Source organism: Elephantulus edwardii, unplaced genomic scaffold (assembly GCF_000299155.1).
Source record: "Elephantulus edwardii isolate Elephantulus edwardi_28Jun2011 unplaced genomic scaffold, EleEdw1.0 scaffold00087, whole genome shotgun sequence".
Classification (NCBI taxonomy): Eukaryota; Metazoa; Chordata; class Mammalia; order Macroscelidea; family Macroscelididae; genus Elephantulus; species Elephantulus edwardii.
Genome location: NW_006399837.1, coordinates 8,787,101 through 8,808,029, shown reverse-complemented (window position 1 = coordinate 8,808,029; position 20,929 = coordinate 8,787,101).

The following is a 20,929-nucleotide window of genomic DNA, read 5'->3' as shown; positions in this document are numbered from 1 at the left end:
AAAATTAATAAAATATAATTATAGAAAAAAAAATATTCTTCTTCAGCACCACAATTCAAAGGCATTAATTCTTCTTTTTCTGATTCATAGAAAGCATTGCAAAATATCATGGTTTACATTAGGAGTACCTTAGTCTTTAAACTTATATTCCTGCTCTTTAGCCGTTTGGAAAGGTCCTTGACAACAGTTTTTCACATACAACAAGATCTTTGATTTTTTTTTTTTTACTGCTGTTACTGATGTGTCAAATGTGATAATGGTTACCCACAGTGGACAGTGTTTGGTGGAGCTCCCCAATTAAAACAAGCTTGGAAGCAGGAGTGACATCCACTTCCGAAAATAGCTTGTCTCTAGAAACTCTGTGAACTTGGAGAAACGATGGAAGTTATACAAGTGTTCAGGTCTTTCATTCATAGGGTTGTTAGGAGTTGCCTATGACTTGACGGCATTTCACAACAACCACAACCATGAGTGTTGTTCAAGGCTATAAGTAAAATGAAATAATTGCCAATTTCAAAGTTTTTCCTCTCTCTTTGTCCAGTTCTGAGTACTTCTGTTTCCTTGATGTTGAGATGTAATCCGTATTGAAAACCGTAGTCTTGATTTTCTGCAACAAGTGCTTAAAGTCCACTGTATTTTCTGGAAGCACGGCTTTGATATCTGTATAAACAAGTTGTTGATAAGTCTTCCTCCAAACTAGATGCCATATTCTTCTTCATCGAATTTAGTTTCTAGGATAATTTTCTCAGAATATAGATTAAGTAGGTTCGGAGAAAGGATACAACCCTGACATACACCTTTTTTAGACCACACAGTATTCTCTTGTGTGGACTTCTCCTCGGGCTATGTAAAGGTGTCACACAAACTCAATTAAGTGTTTTAGAATTCCCATTCTTCTCTAATTATTACAATCCATCCAGTCTAATGTCTTTGTGTTGTCAGTTTTTATATAAGCAGATATCTTTCTGGTATTCATTCTCTGCTTTTCAGCTGTTTATCAATCTTAAAAATTTTATTTGCATGTGACATTAATGATACTGTTGGATAATTTACACATTCTGTTGGATCACTAGGTTGTTCTTTGTTGGTTTTGTGGTTTTTTTAAAACATGAAATCTAAATAGTACAATGAAAGTAAATTGTACATTATTTGGCTAACTAAGTTGAAAATTATCTCCATCACAGCAAATCCTAGAGACACCTGTGGAATCATTCTTGTTGGTGTGGTAGTGGACATCAAGTTCACTCCTAATAAGTAAAGAAACATGGACTGCAAGCTAGTTCATGTCCACAGTGCCCTGGTTTGACTCTCTAGTTTGGTCTTGACACTGAAGCTTGCAAGGTACAGTAGCTATAGTCTGGCTTTGTATTTTGGATAGCCAGGGACACAGCTGTGAATGTTTGAAATGATCTCTCTCTGCCTCCCTACCTACCTACCTACCTCCCTCCGTCTCTCTCACTCTCATTGCTGTCAAGTAGGAATTGACTCATAGCTTACTCTCCATTGGGTTTTGTAGGCTGTAAATCATGTGAGAAAGATTGTCTTCTCTTCCTCCAGTAGAAAGATGGGTGGGTTCAAACTGCCAGAGAGGTGTGGCCTCTGAGTTGGCAGCCCAAGTGCCTGTGGACTATCCCACCAGAAATCCCTTAAACCTATTTTTTAAAAAATAAACAAAAATACACCAAACATTCTTTTCTATTGGTTCGCTTACAAAGTTCATATACATTATTTTTCACACTATCTATCTTTCATTCACATTGTGCTTCAATACAAGCATTCCCATTCATTATGTTTTATAAACTTAATTGCCATTGAACTATGTCCCCCATTACTCTATCTTCATACACCTCTGTCAGATTTTTCTGGAGAGCATTATGCTGAGTGAACTAGCTCAGTAGTATAAGGATAAATATTGCATAAGACCATTATTATAAAAAGATAATTAGTAAAACGTGTATGAGGATCAAAGAGGGGGGAGCAGCAGAGGGGTGAGGATGGGCAGGGGGAAATCACAGGTTGCATAATTTGGTGGATAAAGGGGTGGGTAAAGGAAATAGGAAAGATCATTAAACTTATTTTTAGCTGTGAATAAGCCCATGGCACAGACAAAGAAAAAACCTATTCTGTAAACTTGTACCTCCACCTGGGGGAAAAAACCCCAGTACATTTTAGCTATTTTCTGAGATAGTAATCTGCCTCTTTCATTCATCACTTCTCTTTGTTATATCTAACTGATTTACTAATTTATTTCTAGAGCTGGATCTGTTGATTTCTCTAAGAAATTATACCTGGAGACCATGTGGGCAAAACTCATTAACTGACAGAAAATAGAGGTAAGTTTTACTTGTTTCCTTCCTCCAAGCAGTTACATTTTTATAATATCATTGTCTAATAAAATGGGAAACAGAAGCTCAGTACTTGAAATGAGATGGGCTCATTTACTTACCTGATGTACTAACCTTTTTCAGCATGCCACTTGGCCTAGTGGTGAGGAGCTGCACTGCCAAACCAGAGACACAGGGTTCGAATCCATCAGCTGCTCTGTGAAAGAAAGGTGGACAATCTCTTCCCATGTGATTTACTGCCTCTGAATCCCTGTTGGAGGGTCAGCTGTGCGTTGATTCTGACTTGACAGCATGTAACCACCGCACCCCTAATCAGAAGGAGAAGGTTGTAGAGGTACCCATCTCGTGATTGGTGAATTACTACCAAACTGGTGGTACTGAAAAGGTGACTGTGAAGAAAACAGCCTAGGCAGAAAGCTAGATCATTTCCATAAAGCCCTAGTCTGACACTCTGGGTTGGTGTTGATAGTCACGCTTGCAAGTTGCAGTAATTATAGACCATTTTATAAGGAGGCCCTTCCTTATCTGCCCATTACATACAGCCAGGTGGTCGCAGTGAGCATCTCCTCCTGCTGTTGGTGGACACCAGCCATCACCATTCAGCAAACTGCGTTACTCACACGCCTTTTAGCGCTGCTGGCATCTCAGTTCACTCCACTTTAGAAAGATCTGTCTTTGAACTGTGTCCATTGGGCGTGTAAGGCTCTTTAGAACTTGAACAGGCTTCCCTACATCATCATAGTAACAAGGAAGAGCTGAGGTGCTACAATGGTTAAGTTTCAGGCTACTAACTGAAAAGTTCAAACTTGTTACCAAATGATCCACTGAAAAAAGGCGTGCCAGTCTGCGTTTGCAAAAAAAAAAAAAAAATTAGCCCTCGAAACCCTGTAGACAATTCTTCTCCCTCCTATACGATATTTATGAGTAGGGATGATGTGATGACAGTTTGATCTTTGATAGTAGCAAGAACAGACGAAGGATGAAAAAGAGGTAAGTGTTTGGAAGTGAATGTTTTTAACAGAATAGAGCATTTTGTGGTGAATGATAATAGATGTAATACGGACTAGCTGAACTCTGGTTCAAGTTTTGCATTTATATGTCAGCAGTTTTGTAAGAACTCCTAATTACTTAACTGTGTTTGCAACTGAGTTTTTGAAATTTTAAAAGGGGAAAATGCAAACATAGCCAACGGTGACATTCAATTAACTGTGTTTAATGCAGAGCTTCCAGAGAGAATGCGCTGGTCTGACCCCAGCTGAGATGTTGCATTTCCACCCCAGGTGCACAGAATCAGAATCTACACCCTAGTAAGAACCCCAGGTGTTTCTCAACCATACATGTGAGAAACAGGTGGGAAAAGGTTCATTTTTAAAAAATTGTGTCGTATTGGACTGATAGGAACTATAGAATGTATTTTTACAATTAAGATCTCCAGGAATAGAATTAATCTCATGGAGGAGATTCTGTTTCCTAGTGACCCCATGTGTTGCAGAGTAGAACTGCTCCAGAAGGATTTCTAGGCCATAATATTTATAGAAGTAGATTGTCAGATTTCAATTGTATAGAGCTGCTGGCTGAGTTTGAACCACCATCCATCATATTAATACTCTAGTGCAAATCATTTTGCAACATCCAGGGGCCATAAATGCTATTTATTTTACAATCAGCGAAGAGCAAGGTTATGATGGATTTATAGTTTGATTAATCTCTTCATCCATTCACCAAACGTTTATTGAAATCCTACTATCTGTACTGGAGGAAGCACCCACAGAAGAGTACACTGAAAGGAATTAATAAATCAAATAGGTTATTTAGACAATTGTAGATATTTAACAAAGTGGTTCACAAGGTATTAATGGGTTGCTTTACGACAGAATGGTATGTATACTTCACTAAGATGTAGAAATATTTTCCTTAGGCTTTGGGAAAGAACCGAAAACGGTTTCTTTTTTATTGCGATTTGAATGAAAGTTTATAGAGAACTTGGATTTCCAACCATTCATTGTTGTACATTTTCCTCCCTGCACACCCCTCCCCGCCAATTCGCTCGTTCTTGAGTAAAAAAAATCCCTTGCCCCATCCCCCACCCCCCCAGTCCACTTTACTATGCAACTCTTATTCTGGACTCTTTTCATGCCAATAATACCTAATCATATGTTTCTTTTATCAGTTCTCTCCCTCATCCGTTTTATGACTAAGAACATTATTTATTCCCTCTTCTCTTAGTTTCTTCCCAATCCCCATGTCAATCCTGTTTCGTAACAGTGAGATTATGCAGTATTTGTCCATTTGTGACTGAGATATTTCACTCAGCATAAAGTTCTTCAGAGTCACTCAGTTCGTATATTTCACGAGTTCCTTGTTCTTCAGTGCTGCATAATTTCTTTAGCTCTTTCAGAAGAAGAATCCACCCCAATTACCTATCTATTGCATTGCTAGGAATAGAACCCTAAGAAATTAGAGACATGAGTGGGGATATGTACGTCTTTGTTCCTAGCAGCATTTATTCACAATAGAAAAATCATGGAAACAGCCCAAATGTCCATCAACAAACCAATGGATTGGGTAATTATGGTACATTCACACAATGGAATACCATACAGCACTAAGGAATAATGATTTTTTAAAATACTATATAACATGGGAGACTCTAGAGAGCATTATGCTGAGTGAACTAATTCAGTCTTGTAAGGACAAATAATGCATAAGACCATTAGTGTAAATATTAGAATAACTAGTAAGATGTACATAAATATCTATAAGGGGAAGGGGTGACAAGAGGAAGGGTGGAAAGCACCAGGATTGCAGAGTGGGTTTGGGTGGGTGAAGGAGTAGGAAAGACTCAATGGGGGCTCAAAACATAGGTTAGTACTGGGCGTAGATCAATAGTAATGAATTATATAAAATACAACGTATACGAATGATCATAGGAAACACAATATACATGAAGGGCTGTACAAAACACAATGTACATGAATGAAACACCATGTAAATGAATAATAATAATAAAAAGTGGGATTAGACAGGACTTCCTGGAGGAAGTGTGAAGGATGGCTAGAGGACAGGAAGCCTGAGAGAGGAAAAGGGACGTAAAGGTGCTGCTGAGAAATACTGTGTGAGAACTGACAGTGCCAGACAGCTGAAGTCTGGGATGAAAGGAGGTAACCTGTTCTGAAGAGATTCTACATCCTCCTCGTTATAAAGCCCCAGTTGACGCTAAACAAGAAGTGTAGTTCACCTGATATTCAACAACTCCACAGAGGAAACACCGGGCGGACTGTTCAGCACAGACTGCAGCCTAGAAATGTTCTCCTTTGTCACACACAGTAGCCGTGAGTTTAAATCAGCTCAATGCACTTAATAGCAACCATCTCATTAAATGTGTGTGTCTAACTAACTGTCGTCCAGTTGGAACTGGCTTATGGAGCTTCTGAGACTGTAAATCAAGAGGAGATAGTCATCTTGCTTCCTCTGTGCTCCTGGCTGATTCTACCCTCCAAAGAAGTGAGGCCTTTGGGTTAGCAGAGCAATTCCCCATAGGTTACACCATGAGAACTTCCTACGTTTGCCTGTTGTTGCTGTTGTTAATGTTGTGAAGTGCCGTCAAGTCATAGACAACTCATAGCAACCCTATGAATGAAAACCTGAACACTTGCATAACTTTTATAATTTCTCCAAGTTCATAGAGTTTCTGGAGGCAAATTATATCTGAAGTGGATGCCACTCCTGCTTCCAAGTTTGTTTTAATCAGAGAGCTCCACCAAACACTGTCCACCATGGGTAACCATTAATATATTTGATACATCAGTGACACAGAGTTTGGCTTCACAACAGCCATGAGTTACCTCTGTACAGCAAACGGACAGACCAGTGCTATGCCACTTAGAAGAATGTTTGACCAAAAACAATTAAAACCAAGCCTGAGGGCCTCAGATTAACATCACCCACCTTTGGCTTGTAGCATAATTTTCTATCTACTACCAGTCATCATAATAAATACCTTAAAGCTCCGATGTTATAAGCAGGAAACCTAATATTTACATATTCACACTGATCATGTGTCTAAATATCATATTCAGATTGAGTCATGTAATCTTCTCCATGACACTTGGAGTAAGTTACTATTTCCGCCAAAATTATAATGAAGAAACTAAAACAGAAGAAGTTAAAGACAGTTTCCTACCTCTCATAGCCTCTATATTTTAAGTGTTTGCCTTAAAATCTGACACATCAGTGTTCTTGAGTTTAACTAGTACACGAAAAGAAATCATTGTTGCTTTCACTGATGTATTTTTGTAGTAAGTCCAGCTCAAGGTTACATCAAATTGTTGTTACGTGCCAGTGGAGTCTTAGGAGCATTCACACTATTGTGGTCATACAGGTCATTTTATTGTGGCCCAAAGACCGTATTAGAACTATTTTTCATCTCTAGAAATGTAGTGCTGAAACTCCAGTCATATCTGAAAAATATTTCTCATACTAAGGCCACATTGGTTTTCTTTATAATGCTATGTCAGGTGCTTGAGGTGATATATTTTAATTTGCCATGACTCAAAAGTATCTAACAACAACAACAATATTCATAGGAGTCAATTAGTAGGTCGTTTTTTCCTCAGAGTCATAGGTGGATTTGAACCAATTTGAAGACAGATCTTTTGGTTAGTAGTTAATTATTCAAATATTAAGGCATTTGACTGTGTGGATTATAACAAACTGTGGCTGACTCTGAGAAGAATGGAAATCCCAGAACACTTGACCTTTCTATTGTGAAACCTATACCGGGACCAAGAGGCAGTCGTCAGAACAGAGCAAAGAGACACTGCATGGTTCAAAATTGGGAAAGGTGTACACCAGGGATGTGTCCTATTTCCATACTTTTTCAACCTGTATGCAGAACAGATTATCCAAGAGGCTGGGCTCTATGAGGAGAAGTGTGGTGTCAGGATTGGTGGAAGATCTATTAACAATCTGTGTTATGCAGATGACACAACCCTGCTTGCTGAAACTGAGGAGGACCTCATGTGCTTGCTGTAGAGGGTCAAGGACTGCAGCCTTCAGTATGGACTGAGGCTCCATGTCAAGAAGACAAAGATTCTCACCACTGGACCAATTGGCAGCATCAGGATGGATGGTGAAGAGATTGAGATTGTTAACAGCTTTAGTCTGCTGGGCTCCACGGTCAAGACTCTTGGCACCAGTGGCCAGGAAATTAAACAAACAAACAAAAAAAAAAAAACCCAAACATATTGCAATGGGAAAGTCAGCTATTAGGGACCTCTCCAGGGTACTGAAGAGCAATGGTGTCACTCTGGAGACTAAGGTGCGTCTGATACAAACTATGGTCTTTGCAATCACTTGTTATGCATCAGAGAGCTGGACAATAACTAGGGAGGATAGAAAGAGAATTGATGCCTTTGAGCAATGGTATTGGAGAAGAGTATTGAATGTACCATGGACTGCCAAGAAAACAAACAGATTCATCCTGGAGAGCATTAAACCAGGCTGCTCCTTGGAGGCAAGGATTCTGGGGCTTTGTCTGACATACTTTGGACATGTTATAAGGAGGGGACAGGTCCTTAGAGAGGGACATCATACTTGGGAGAATGGAGAGATTGTGCAAGAGGGGAAGACCCTCTATGAGGTGAATTGATTCAGTTACTGGGGTAATCGAGATAGGTGTGTCAGAGGCAGTGCAATTGGCACAGGATAGAGCAGGGTTTAGGGCTGTTGTACATAGGGTCGTTATGAGTCGCAAGCAACTGAATGGCACATAACAACTACAACATGCCATTGTTATTTTTACCATTGAGTTGGAACTGACTCACAACTGACCTGCCAGTGGATTTTCTAAAGCAATTCAATCTCACAGGAGGAGGTTGCCCATCTTTCTTCTGCAGATCAGTTCGTGGATTTGAACTGTGTGCCTTCAGCATTGCAGTACAACTCCTTACAACTCGGTCACCAGAGCCCTTTATCATGTCCCTAGGGATTCTTTAAAGAACATGCGGATTAGCACCAATCCTGCTACTATTTTCTTGTGCTTTCCCCCCCTTTCATCACGAGATCATTTAAATGAATAAATATTTATATTTAAAGAAATAATCTCATAGAACTGTTTGAAATTTTCTATAAATAAGAAAATACATGTGTACCACAGTTTCTGTGGGTTCTTTTTTGTTTGTTTGTTTTGATGTTTCGGTTTTTTGTTTGTTTGTTTGCTTGTTTTATGAAGAGAAAGCCTCATGTCTACTTTATGCTTAAAAAATGCAAGAAGCATTTTACCTGGCACCTGGTGTCACACAGTAAATGTTGCTGGTGACACAATGGCTTTTCCTTATCCAATAACCTAAACAAAGTTTGATGGGTTGAATTCACCCAGCCACACCGTGGAACAAAGGTCTGGCCATCTGCTGCTGCTAAAATGACAGTAAAGAAAACGTTATGGAGCAGTTCTGTCCTGTAACAAAGGTGTTTGCTCTGAGTCAGAATTGACTTAGGTAACTCTTCACCCCCCACCCCCAACCCCTTACCACAGCCTTTTATAAGCTTCTCTTCTGGCATCTAAGGGAGTCCAATAGGGTCTTACAAGCTAGAACAATTGAGATCTAAGTACACCGAAGATAGCTGGCTGCATAATCTGGAAAAACCCTTCTCACCCTTTAATCCTTTGATTGATGAGTCTGATATAACTTTGCTTCAAGCTTCATGGGTTCATTGACTACTAATCAGGTTTAATAAATGTCACTCCACTTGAAAATATTAAGTACCGCAAAATTACTACCTTGATGATTGCATTCATAAATATTTTTTGTCAGTTTTCACGACCAATGATCATTGAACAAAAGGCTCTGCGGGTCATGATATACGGCATCCAATTTCCTTAGAACTCAATCTTGAGTAGCTCTCCTATTTCGTCTGGAACACAGAATGAAGCTAGACAATGTGCAAAATCCCTTAGTGCAGTTTATAAAATGGATATGTACAAAGAAAAAATCAATAAAGTCAATTTACTCTTCAGAGTTACAAATAGTGTTTAAAAGAGAAGAGAAGATAGATCCTTTGGATGAACAAGACAATATGCAGGTTAAAATAAATAGACTTAAATTTAAATTTCAAGTATCAATTAACTCATTCATTGATGCTCAGTACTTCCAAGAGAAATATATGAAGCTTAATTTCACAATTTATTAAAGAACCGTAAAATGACTATATAAAAACAAGATAAATGAAACTCAATATAACCAGATGCATCTTTAAATAAAAGTGCAATCCCCGAAAGGAACTTGCAGAATACATTTTTGAAGGGACGAGAATAATAACTTATTATGTAGTCCTACAATATATAGAAATTTATATTTTTTATTAGTTTATTTTAAAAATTTGAATACATTGTTTTAAAGAACAAATTCTTTCCATTTCCTTCACCCCCTCTCCCATCAAATTGTACAACCTGATGATTAATCCCTCCTCCCTCTCCACATCCACATCCCTCTGCTTCCAACCTCTCCCACTCTTCTTGGATTCTTCTATTCATTCTACAATAATAGTCTTATACAATATTTATCCTTGTGGGACAATATGTTTTTTTAAAAGTTAATATCTGAGAATTCTGGGGGTTCTGAAAAAAAGACTATAGTGTTCTGAGGGTCCTGTTACCACATACCTGCCCTCTCCATATATACATTCTCATTCATGTCATTGTGACTTTATGTAAATTAATATTAGATATGAAACATAGTCAACAAAAGGAAACACTATTACATAAGTAATAACATATTATTGTTATGTGCTGTCAAGTCAGAGCTGACTCCTATCTAATCCTCCAGAAGATTTTCAAAGGCTACCTCTGATTATCCAGGAGAGGCCTGCCTATCTTTACTCCTTGTAGTTGGCCAAATTTCAAGTTCACAGCCAACCCTGAATGTGCGACAACAACATTTTTAATTTGTGAAATAGTCAACTGGAACAACTCTTTAGTGTCAAGTCCGAATCAGTCCATAGCTGACGCTCCACGGGTTTCCACGGCTGTAATTTAATGAGAAAAAGTTGCCCTTCTTTCTCGTCTGTTGGCCACTGGTGGGTTGCAAGCATCAGAGAGGCATAGCTTTTGGGTTAAGAAACACAGTATCTTATGGACTGCACCACCAGAGCCTTCTATTTGTAAATTAGATGTTACAAAAATAGAAAAAAGATAATAAAATAAAATAAAAACACCTTCTAAGCTTCTTGTGAGGTTTAAGTAGAGTATACTATGCATGTGTGTGGTCAGCCTTTAATATAGAAGCAAAAGTAAGAACGTCCCTGGTCCTGCTCCTCCTGCATTATAATCATACCTGGTCGAAACGTGGTACCTCCATGTCTGAAAGGGAAGTGATGTCAGAAGGTTATGCAAGGTAGTTGGCCCTCAATTTATTTCCTCTATGTATTTGTTAGGAAACACCAGTGGCAAAGAAGAACTAGTGGCAAGAAGCACTAGTTGTATGAAGTTGTGCTGCAACCCTGAAGGCACGTGGTTCGACTCCAACAGCTGCTGTGCGGGAGAAGGGTGAGCAGTCTCTTCCCGTGCTATTCATTGCCTCTAAAAACCTGCTGGAGGGTCAGCTATGGGTTGGTTCTTACTCAATGGTAGGCAACAACGGCATGTATTTGTTACTGTGTAGAAAAGTTGAATATTTCTGAGTTGGAGTCAGAGTTAGTGTTTTTAGAAAGCAGCCCCTTTATGGAATTTTTACATGGAATTGTTACTGTTATGTGCCATCCAGTCACCTACAACTCATAGCGTACCTATGCACAACAGCTGGGAACCTCGCCTCATCCTGAGACCAACTCACTGATTCAGACACACCTATTCCCATTACTCTAGTCACTGCTCCAAGCAGCACATCCAGGGTCTTCCTATCCTGCACTGACTCAACACCCTTTAAGCATGACGTCCTTCTCCAAGGACTGGTCTCGCTTGGCCACAGGCCCAGAGCATGTGAACTGGAGTTTCAAAGTTCTTGTCTCTAAGGAGCAGCTTGGTTTCACCATCTCTGAGACTGTTTGTTTCCTTGACAATCCATGATACGTGCAATACTCTTCTCCAGCACCACAAATCAAAGCCATTGATTCTTGTTCTGTCTTCCTTTATTCATTGTCCACCATACTCTTGCATTGCAAATAATTGCAAAGATCATGGCTTGGATTAGGTGCACCTTAGTCCTTACACTGGCATCACTGCCCGTTAGCACTTTGGAGAGATCCTTGGAAGCAGATTTTCCTAATGTAATTTGTCTTTTGATTTTCTGATTGCTGGTGCCAGACTGTTGATCTTTTAGCCAAGCAAGCTGTAATTGTTAACAACCTCAGTCTTCTCTCCATCTATCATGGTGCTGCCAATTGGTTCAGTGGTGAGAATCTTTATGCGCTAGAATAATATACGACAATTATCCAACTTACATTTATCTTCTACTTCTGTAAGATGTTCTGTAGGGTCAATTGTGAGAAGATGTTTTATAGAATAATTTTCTATGGATATTGTCAAAACTTTCCTCTAACCAAGTCTTCAACAGTTTATATGATTACAAAGAATTATATGAGAATTCGCCAGCCAGTACTGGAATTCTACAGCCTATCCTGATTATGATCCATGAATTATTCTCATTTCGGCTGTGTCTAAGGATCTGAATATATCTGCTAAGTGCCCTTTCATTTGCATTGTCTGAGTATTCTCCTCAGTGTTCTCTAGAACACTGGTGGTCTACTGCTAAGGAGTTATGCTGCCAATCTAAAGGCAGGCAGTTCAAATCAACCAGCTGCTCCCCAAAAGAAAGATGGGCAATCTCCTCTGCCCTTGGGAGCTCTAGTGACTTAGTGGTAAGAAGCTGTGCTGTAATCTAGAAGACACACAGTTCGAATCCACCAGCTGCTCCTTGGGAAAAGGATAGGCAATATCCTCCCATGCAATTCACTGCCCCTGAAAACCCACTGAAGGGTCAGCTATGAGTCTGCTCAGACTGAAAGCTATACAACAACAATCTATGTTATTTACAGTCTCTGAAAACGCACTAGAGGGTCAGCTTTGAGTTGGTTCTGACTTGACAGAACATATTTCCTAGTTCTGTCTGCCTGGTCTCTTAGGCGCCGTGCTGCTAACTTAAAGATGGTGAAAGTGGTGTCTCTCTGAAGAGATACATTCACCGGCTGCTTCATGGGAGAAAAATGGACAATCCCTTCCTGTGCCATTTTCAGTTTTAGAAATTCAATGGACAGTGAGCTGAGAGGTGCTTCTGACTTGATGGCAATGTATTTGAGTTCAGTATTTATACAAAGAACTCCCGGTGACATGTTGCTGTGGTTGTTGAGTGCCACCAAGTAAAGTGACCCAGCGTTTACCCGCCGATGGGTTTTCATCGGCAGTACATTGCATGGGAAGAAATCGCCCATCCTTCTTCCACAAGGCAGCTGGTGGATTTGAATTCCATACCTTTGCTTTGCCAGCACCGTTCCTTAACACTAAGTTGGTCCAAGTTTCACTGCTTACTGAAATAATACCCATTCAAATCACTTGCTTGTCTATGGGAGAAAGATAAACAGTCTCTTCACATCAAGATCTACAAGAATAGGAAAACCTATGAAAACTGATAATTGTCTGTGAGTTAAAATTGCCTTGATTTTGACTTGCCTGGATTTCAGTGGGTTATAAGGCTTATATTTATTTATATTGACTATTTTCACCTCTTCTCAATTTCCTATTGATAATATTCATTTTTCTAGTATTTTGATTTTTCATAAAGGATTGGGGTATTTACTGGTTATACATCTTTATACAGTCAAACTTTTCTCACTGTCTGGTTTGATTTCCCCCCCCCTACTTCTTATGGTATTTGTAATGTATCTTAAGGCACCAATGATTTTTACTTTTGTATCCTGGAGAGGCTTAAACCAGGCTGCTGCTTGGAGGCAAGGATTCTGAAGCTTCATCTGACATATTTTGGACATGTTGCAAAGAGGAACCTGGTCCTTGGGGAAGGACATCATGTTTGGGAGAGTGGAGGGACAGCTCAGGAGGGAAAGACCCCCTATGTGGTGGATTCAGTGACTGGGGTAATGGGGGGGGGGTGTCGGAGACATTGAAATTGACACAGGACAGAGCAGATTTTAGGGCTGTTGTGCATAGTATCACTAGGAGTCGCAGGTGATTCGACAGCACATAACAACAACAATGTAAATTTAACCTTAGTAGATACAGTTTGTGACTTTTCTCATTCCCATATCTGCAAAGTATGAGGTAGTATTAAAATTTGCATGATTTGTGAAATATCACTATAGTTTTGGGGGTTGTTTTTGTGTTTCATTCTAACTGGAATTTGTTCGACTGAGTGGTATAAATAGTGATCAAAGTCTATAATTTTTGGCTTGAATGAATGAGCAATTTTGTGATCGTTATTTGTTGAATGATCCGCGTTTTCTCCCACTGGTGTCATGTGCTGCGAAGCATCCGTTGCTTGCCATGCCACATTAATTCTATGTTTGTTCTCCACACATACTTTGCTCTATTTTTGTCTTCTTTTCTGTTGTTTGTTCTCCCTTCGTCCAGTCTTCCTTCTGCTCTGACACTATTTTGATTACTGTAATTTCATAGTATATTTAGAAATATGGTAAGGCAACTTCTTCCCCGTTGTTCATTTTCAGAATCGTACAGCATCTTCTCATATTTCTTCTTCTTTTTTTGAAAGCCATATGAACTTGGCGGACTTGAGATGTCGTTTTGTTGGGGGCTGGAGTTTCAGGTTTCTCAGTTGTCCTGAAGGTTGACAGGCTGGACCCTGCTAGGAGGGCTGTGGAAGTTAAGTATGGGCAATCTGCTTCCTGAGGGATTATAGTCAGGAAATTGCTACAAAACAGTTCTATTCTGTAACAGATGGACAGGGCGTAAGAATCAACTCACTGGCCGTTGGTTTGGTTTGGGTTCATGAGTGACTTAGAGGGCGGGAACATTGGCCTCCTGGTTAGGCAGAGAAGGGAAGCAATCCTGAAGAAGCCTGTGTAGGAGGTGTTTATAGGCCAGCCTGGCACGTACACTCACCTTTCCTGTTCACAATTCAAATGCTGTCAAGGGCCACTTTTAACCCCAAGTGATGCATGATTCACGATTGATTGTCATCATACACAAGGAGAAAAAAAAAGATGTACTGGAGTGAAACATTTTTGTTGTTATGTACAGTTAACTCAGAATCCGTTCATAACGGCCCCTCTGGTGAATTTTCAAAGACTATAATCATACGAGAGGAGATTGTCTCTATTTCGCCTAAGTAGAAACTGGTAGATTTGAACCATGTGCCTTTGGATTGGCATTTTAAGTCCTTATCCACTAGACCTATGAGGTGGATTGATTCAGTGACTGGGGCAGTTGGGATGGGTGTGTCAGAGGCAGTGAGATTGGCACGGGATAGAGCACGGTTTAGGGCTGTTGTACATAGGGTCGCTATGAGTCGCAAACGACTCGACGGCACATAACAACAACAACAACATCCATTAGACCACCCGAGCTATATGAAAAATTATTAGGGTGTCCCCCCCCCAATTGAACTACTAAATGACTCTCATGTATCCAGTATCTTAGCAAATCCTGATCAATTATAGTCTGTCCTCCCATTCCTAATGCTTGAGAGGGCTTCTGAGGCAAGGGCACACCCTGCCCCCTTCTATGCAATAGAACTTTGCAAATTCACGGTACTTGGGGGAGCTTGATAATCTGTTTAATTATGGTGAGAATTCTGGTGGTAAAGATACCAATGAATTTTACCGCTAATGAAAAGGTTGCGGATCTAAGCTCACCGGTCACTCTGTGGGAGAAAGAGATGGACCCTCTCCTCCCGTAAAGATTTCCAGCCTCAGCAATTTGACGCAGAGCCACTCTGATCAGAACTGACTCAATAACAAAAGGTTGTTCTTTCTCTAGCATGATGTCTCTCTCCACGGACTGGGAACTCCTGATAACATGCCAACAGTGAGTAAGAACAAGTCTCACCAGACTTGCTCCCAAGAACCTTTCTTATTGGACTCCTCCCAAGACAAGTTGGTCTTATAGTTCATTCGTGATGCATTAAGTATTCTTTACCCATACTACAATTCAAAGGCGTTCATGACTCTTCAATTACCCTTATTCACTACTGAACTTGTACATGCATATATGAGGTCGTTGAAAATACAGTGGTTGCGCTGCATGGTCCTACGTGCCTGGAAAGACGGGTATTTTAAGTTCATGTCAAATAATATTGTTAATTTTTAAATTTTTTTTTCTCCCTCTAAATTTTCTCTCTTCCCTGTTTCTTTGCTTTTCTTCTCTTTTTAGAAATAAACATTTTGACTATGAAATAATAATAATATGTCTTAAGTGATGAAAGACTACTAAAATTTAGATTGTTACATACTCTTAAAAAGGGTCTTCTTAAGCAAAAACACAATTCCACTCAGTAAAACTGCATATTATTGAGAAGGAACATTGACATATAGCAGGAAACAACCCAGCAGGCTGTGGCAGTAATAGCAGTTCTAAGGGAAAGTTACCCACAAAATAAAATGGATCTTAATGCCTGACCTTCACAAACTCTTCTGAGCATCACTGAAATGAGTTAGAAGGTTGATAAAAAATTATTAATACTGTAAAAAAATCTACAAGCATAATGACTGCAGTTAGAGACTTTTCGAAATGATTGAAGAGCAATGATGTCAGTTTAAGGACTAAGGTGCATCTGATTCAGGCCATAGTCTTTCCAATCACTTGCTGTGCATCTGAGAAATGGACAATGAGTAAAGATGACAGAAAAAGAATTGATACCTTTGCTCTGTGGTGTTGGAGAAGAGCACTGAACATACCATGGTGGCCAAGAGAAAAAAAAAACAACACAAGTATTTTGGAGAGGGTGTAGCTGGAATGTCCTTTGGAGGCAAGAATGATGAAGCTTTGCCTCACATACGTTGGGTATGTTGCTAGGAGGGGCTGTTCCTTGGAGAGGGACATGATGCTGGGAAGGGTGGAGGGTTGACAAAGAGAAGGAGGATATGGTGATTACTGCAATGGGCTCCTCTGTGTCAGGCAGTGTGAGGATGGCACAGGATAGAACAGAGTTTAGATCTTTTGTTCATAGAGTTATAAGTCCTATTTGACTTGATGGCATCTAGCAACAAAACAGCAATAATGTCTTCCACACTGCACTTTAACCTGGGTTAAGGATATATGAATCTAGGTGTTTGTTTGTTTTGTTGTTAGTAGTTCTGGTGTCAATTTAGGCAACCTTCTCCTATGTAATTAACTCTCTCTGAAAACCCACTGGAGGGTCAGCTATGGGCAGTTTCTGACTCAAAGGCACACAACAACATAGCACCAGAAATACTAAACATTGCAGTGCCAATCTCATAACTGTTGCGAGGTTTAAGCCCCCCATCTTACAGTCACTGTGCTAATCTATACCACTGAGATTTTATTTTCTATTTCACCTAGCATGATATCCTTCTTGAGGGACTGCTTCTTTCTGATAATAAAACCAAACTATGAGACAAATTCTCATTGTCTTCACTTCTAAGGAGCATTCAGGTCTTACTTGCTCAAGGGTTAATAGATTTGTTCATTCTTCTGGCAGTCTATGTACATCTAATAGACTTTGCTAACACCATAATCCACTGTAATCAATTGTTCATTAGGCTTCTTCATTTATTGTCTTGTTTTTACATGCACATGCTGTTGTTGTTAAGTGTCATTAAGTCTAGTCTGACTCATAGAGACCCTATGAACAACAGATCTGAACCTCGACCTATCTGTGTCATCCTCAACATCTCAGACACACTTCAGCCCTTGACTGCAGTCACTGTGTCAAAATATCTAGTTGAAGGTCTTACTGTCTTCCATCAAACCTTCACTTTTTAAAGCATGACATTCTTCTCTAAAGAATGACCTCTTCTTGCAACAGCCCAAAGTGTCTATCATCTCTGCCTCCAAGGGGCACTCTAGCTGCAGCTTCACCAAGACATATCTGTTTGTCCTTTTGGCAGTCCATGAGATATAGAGCACTCTTCTCCAGCACCACAGCTGAAAGGCATTAATTCTTTTTTCTGTCATACTTAGTCATCATACAGCTCTCAGATGCATGGCATGATTAAAAAGACCATGGTCCGAATCAAGTGTGCACTAGTACTTAAACTGACCTCATTGTTCTCCAATAATTTGGAGAGGTCCCTGACTGTGGACTTTCCCAATGCAATATGTCACCTGATTTCTTGACTGCTAGTACCAAGTGGATCCAAGTAAGACAAAATTGACAGTCTCAATTTTCCCTTCATCTATCATGATGTTGTCTCTTGGTCTTGTGATGAGAATTTTTGTTTTTTTGAAGTTGAGATGCAATCCACACTGAAGCTGGAGTCTGATCTTCTGTAGCAAGCTCTTCAAGTCCTTCTTACTTTGAGCTAGCAAGGTTGAATCATTTGTATAATGTAGGTAATTGATTAGTAATCTGATACTAATGCCACATACTTTTTCCAGAGTCCAGTTTCTTGAATAATTAACTCAGCATACAGATTGAATAGGTGGGAAGAAAGAATACAATCATGACACAAAACTTTTTAAATTTTAAACCATGAAATGTCCCATGCTCTGTTCCCACAACAGTCTCTTATTCTCGGTATAGGTTTCCCACAAGCACAACTGAATACTCTGAGATTCTCATTCTTCTCAGTGTTAGTCATAATTTGTTATGATCCACACAGTCAAATACTTTTCCATAGTTAATAAAGCACAACTAGATGTTTTTCTTATATTTTTCACTTTTAACCAGGATCCATCTGACACTAGCAATGATATTCCTGGTACCATGTCCTCTTGTAAATCCACCTTGAACATCTGGTTGTTCTCTGTTTATATACTGTACTAGCCATTTTTAAATGATCTTCAACAGTATTTTGCTTGCAAGTAATAATAATAATGATACTGTTTGATAATTTCCACATTCTTTTGGGTGACCTTTCTTGGAAATGAGAACAAATATGGATCTCTTCCAGTCAGTCAGTTATATTATGCTAGGAAAAACAGAAGAAGAATGATTCATAGTTAAAGAGATCATTTCCAGTTCTGTCCTAAAGCACAATGTTGTGCGGGATAGGGTCCACAGGCATACAAGGAATCCAGTAAGATCAAGATTCAAATATATGCAGCAAAACAAAACCAAACACACAATCATCTAGTGAAGTCCAACTCACAGAAACCCTAAAATACAGAATATAACTATCCTCTAGGGATATTTTTGAGGGAGCAGACTACCCATTTTTCCCCATGACAAAGCTGGTGGATTTAAACTAACTTTTGGTTAGCAATCAACCACTTTAATTGCTGTGATACAATACTTGCTAGAGCCTAAGGATTTACATTTTTACCAAGTGCTAAGGCGATACCATTCCAGTCATTTGCCAACTATGCTTGGATATTTATAGTAGGGTGTTTAAATCAAAGGTCCTCTGAACACCAGAAGTAAGTCAATTCACTTTCTCCTCGGTGTTGAAAAGGCAGTATGCATATAGGCAACAAAAGTCCTAGGTTCTTTCCAGAAAAGGAAATCTTAGACCCCGCTCATCAGAATCTATATTTTAACAAAACACAATTCTGTATTTTTGTAATTCATCTGCACTTAATGTTCTAGTCACATATGCATTGTGATACTAATCTAATTAATATGTGCCTTGAAGTTTGAGAACATGCCCTCTTCTCAAAAATGGCTGCACTATTATAAAATAACCTATGTGCTATGGACAATGACTACGGATGATAGAAGGAGAGTTGATCCCTTTGAGCTGTGGTGATGCAGAAGAATATTGAATATACCATGGACTACTAGAAGAATAAACAAGTTCATCCTGGAGAGGGTGAAGGCAGGCTGCTCATTGACAGCAAGGATTCTGAAGCTATGTCTGAAATACGTTGGACATGTTGCAAGGCGGGATCAGTTCTTGGAAGGGGACATCATGCTTGGGAAGGTGGAGGGACAGCACATCTCGATGAGATGGATTGATTCAGTGACTGGGGATAGGTGTGTTGGAGACAATAAGATTGGCAAGGGAAAGAGCAGAGTTTAGGGCTGTTGTACATAGTGTTGCTATGAGTCGCAGGTGACTCGACTTCACAAAAAACAACAATAAAAACAGCAACATGTGCTATCTCAGAAACTTTTCGTACATTAGGAGTTTTAAAACATTTCTTAGACAATTCTTATACACAGCAAAGTTTGAGAAGCTTGCTGAGAGGACATGATTTGAGGTGATTTTGTGAAAAGTTTTTTCCTAAAATTTCTCCTCCTAATCTCCTAGTCTATCACATTGTCTGACAATGTACTAAAGATAGAAATCCATGCATATTAATAAGAACTATCTTACATGTGAGTAACTACGTTGCTGTGGTGTACAGTCAAGTTGATTCCAATTCATTGTGGCCTGGAGGACAGAATACTCTTACTCCATAGGATTTCGTAGGTTGAAATAGTCACAGAAACAGATTGGAAGTCATTATTCATGTGAGTGCAGGGAAGTTTGTTTCACTTACTTTTCTTTTTTAAAAAAAATAAAACAAAACCCAGATCTTTCTCATTTCCTTCACCTCCGCTCCACCTATCAAATTGTGAGACCCTATGATTAACCCCACCCCTGTACCCAGTCCATCCTAACCTCACCCCACCCCTCTGCTCTCCCTCTTCCCCCTTGGATCCTCATACTCATTCTACAATATTGGTTATATACAGTGTTTGTCCTTACGGGACCGAGTTTGTTTACTTTGCATTATGCTTTCCAGTCCCTCCCAAGTTAGGTAGTGATTTACAAAAGCATTGTTCCTATGTGCTGTGTAGTATTCCATCATGTGAATGTACCATAATTTCTCAATCTATTTGTTTGTGGTTGGACATTTGGGCTGTTTCCATGTTCTTGCGATGGTGAAGAACGCTGCTATCAACACTGGTGTACAAGTTTCCATTTGTGCCTAAGTTCTCATTCTCTTGCAGTTTTCCAAGCAGTGGAATGGCTAGATCATATGGATTTTCTATGTTTAACTTTCTGAGAAACATCAAACTGCCTTCCAGAGTGGTTGTACCCTTTTACAATCCCACCAACAATGTGTAACAGTTCCTATCTTGCCACATCCTTTCCAACATTTATTACATGCTTTCCTGTTAAACTTTGCCACTAGTATTGAAGTGAGATGGTATTTCATTGTTGTTTTGAGTTGTATTTCTCTTATTGCCAGTGATTTTGAGCATTTATTCATTTGTCTGTTTGCCATCTGAATATTTTCCTCTGAGAAAATTCTTTCCATGTTCTTTAACTTTTTTGTAATTGGGTTATCGGTCTTTTTCTTGTGAAGGCCCTGTAGAGTTCTGTAAACAATTGATATGAGACCCTTGTCTGAAATGGTATTATCAAATGTTTTTGGGGTTCCACCCGCCCAGTCAGTAGGCTTTCTTTTCTCTCTGCTGGAAAAAGTTTTTGATGCACACAGGGTTTTAATCTTTAGAAAGTTCCATTCATCAATTTTTTTTCTATAATTATATTTTATTAATTTTCAT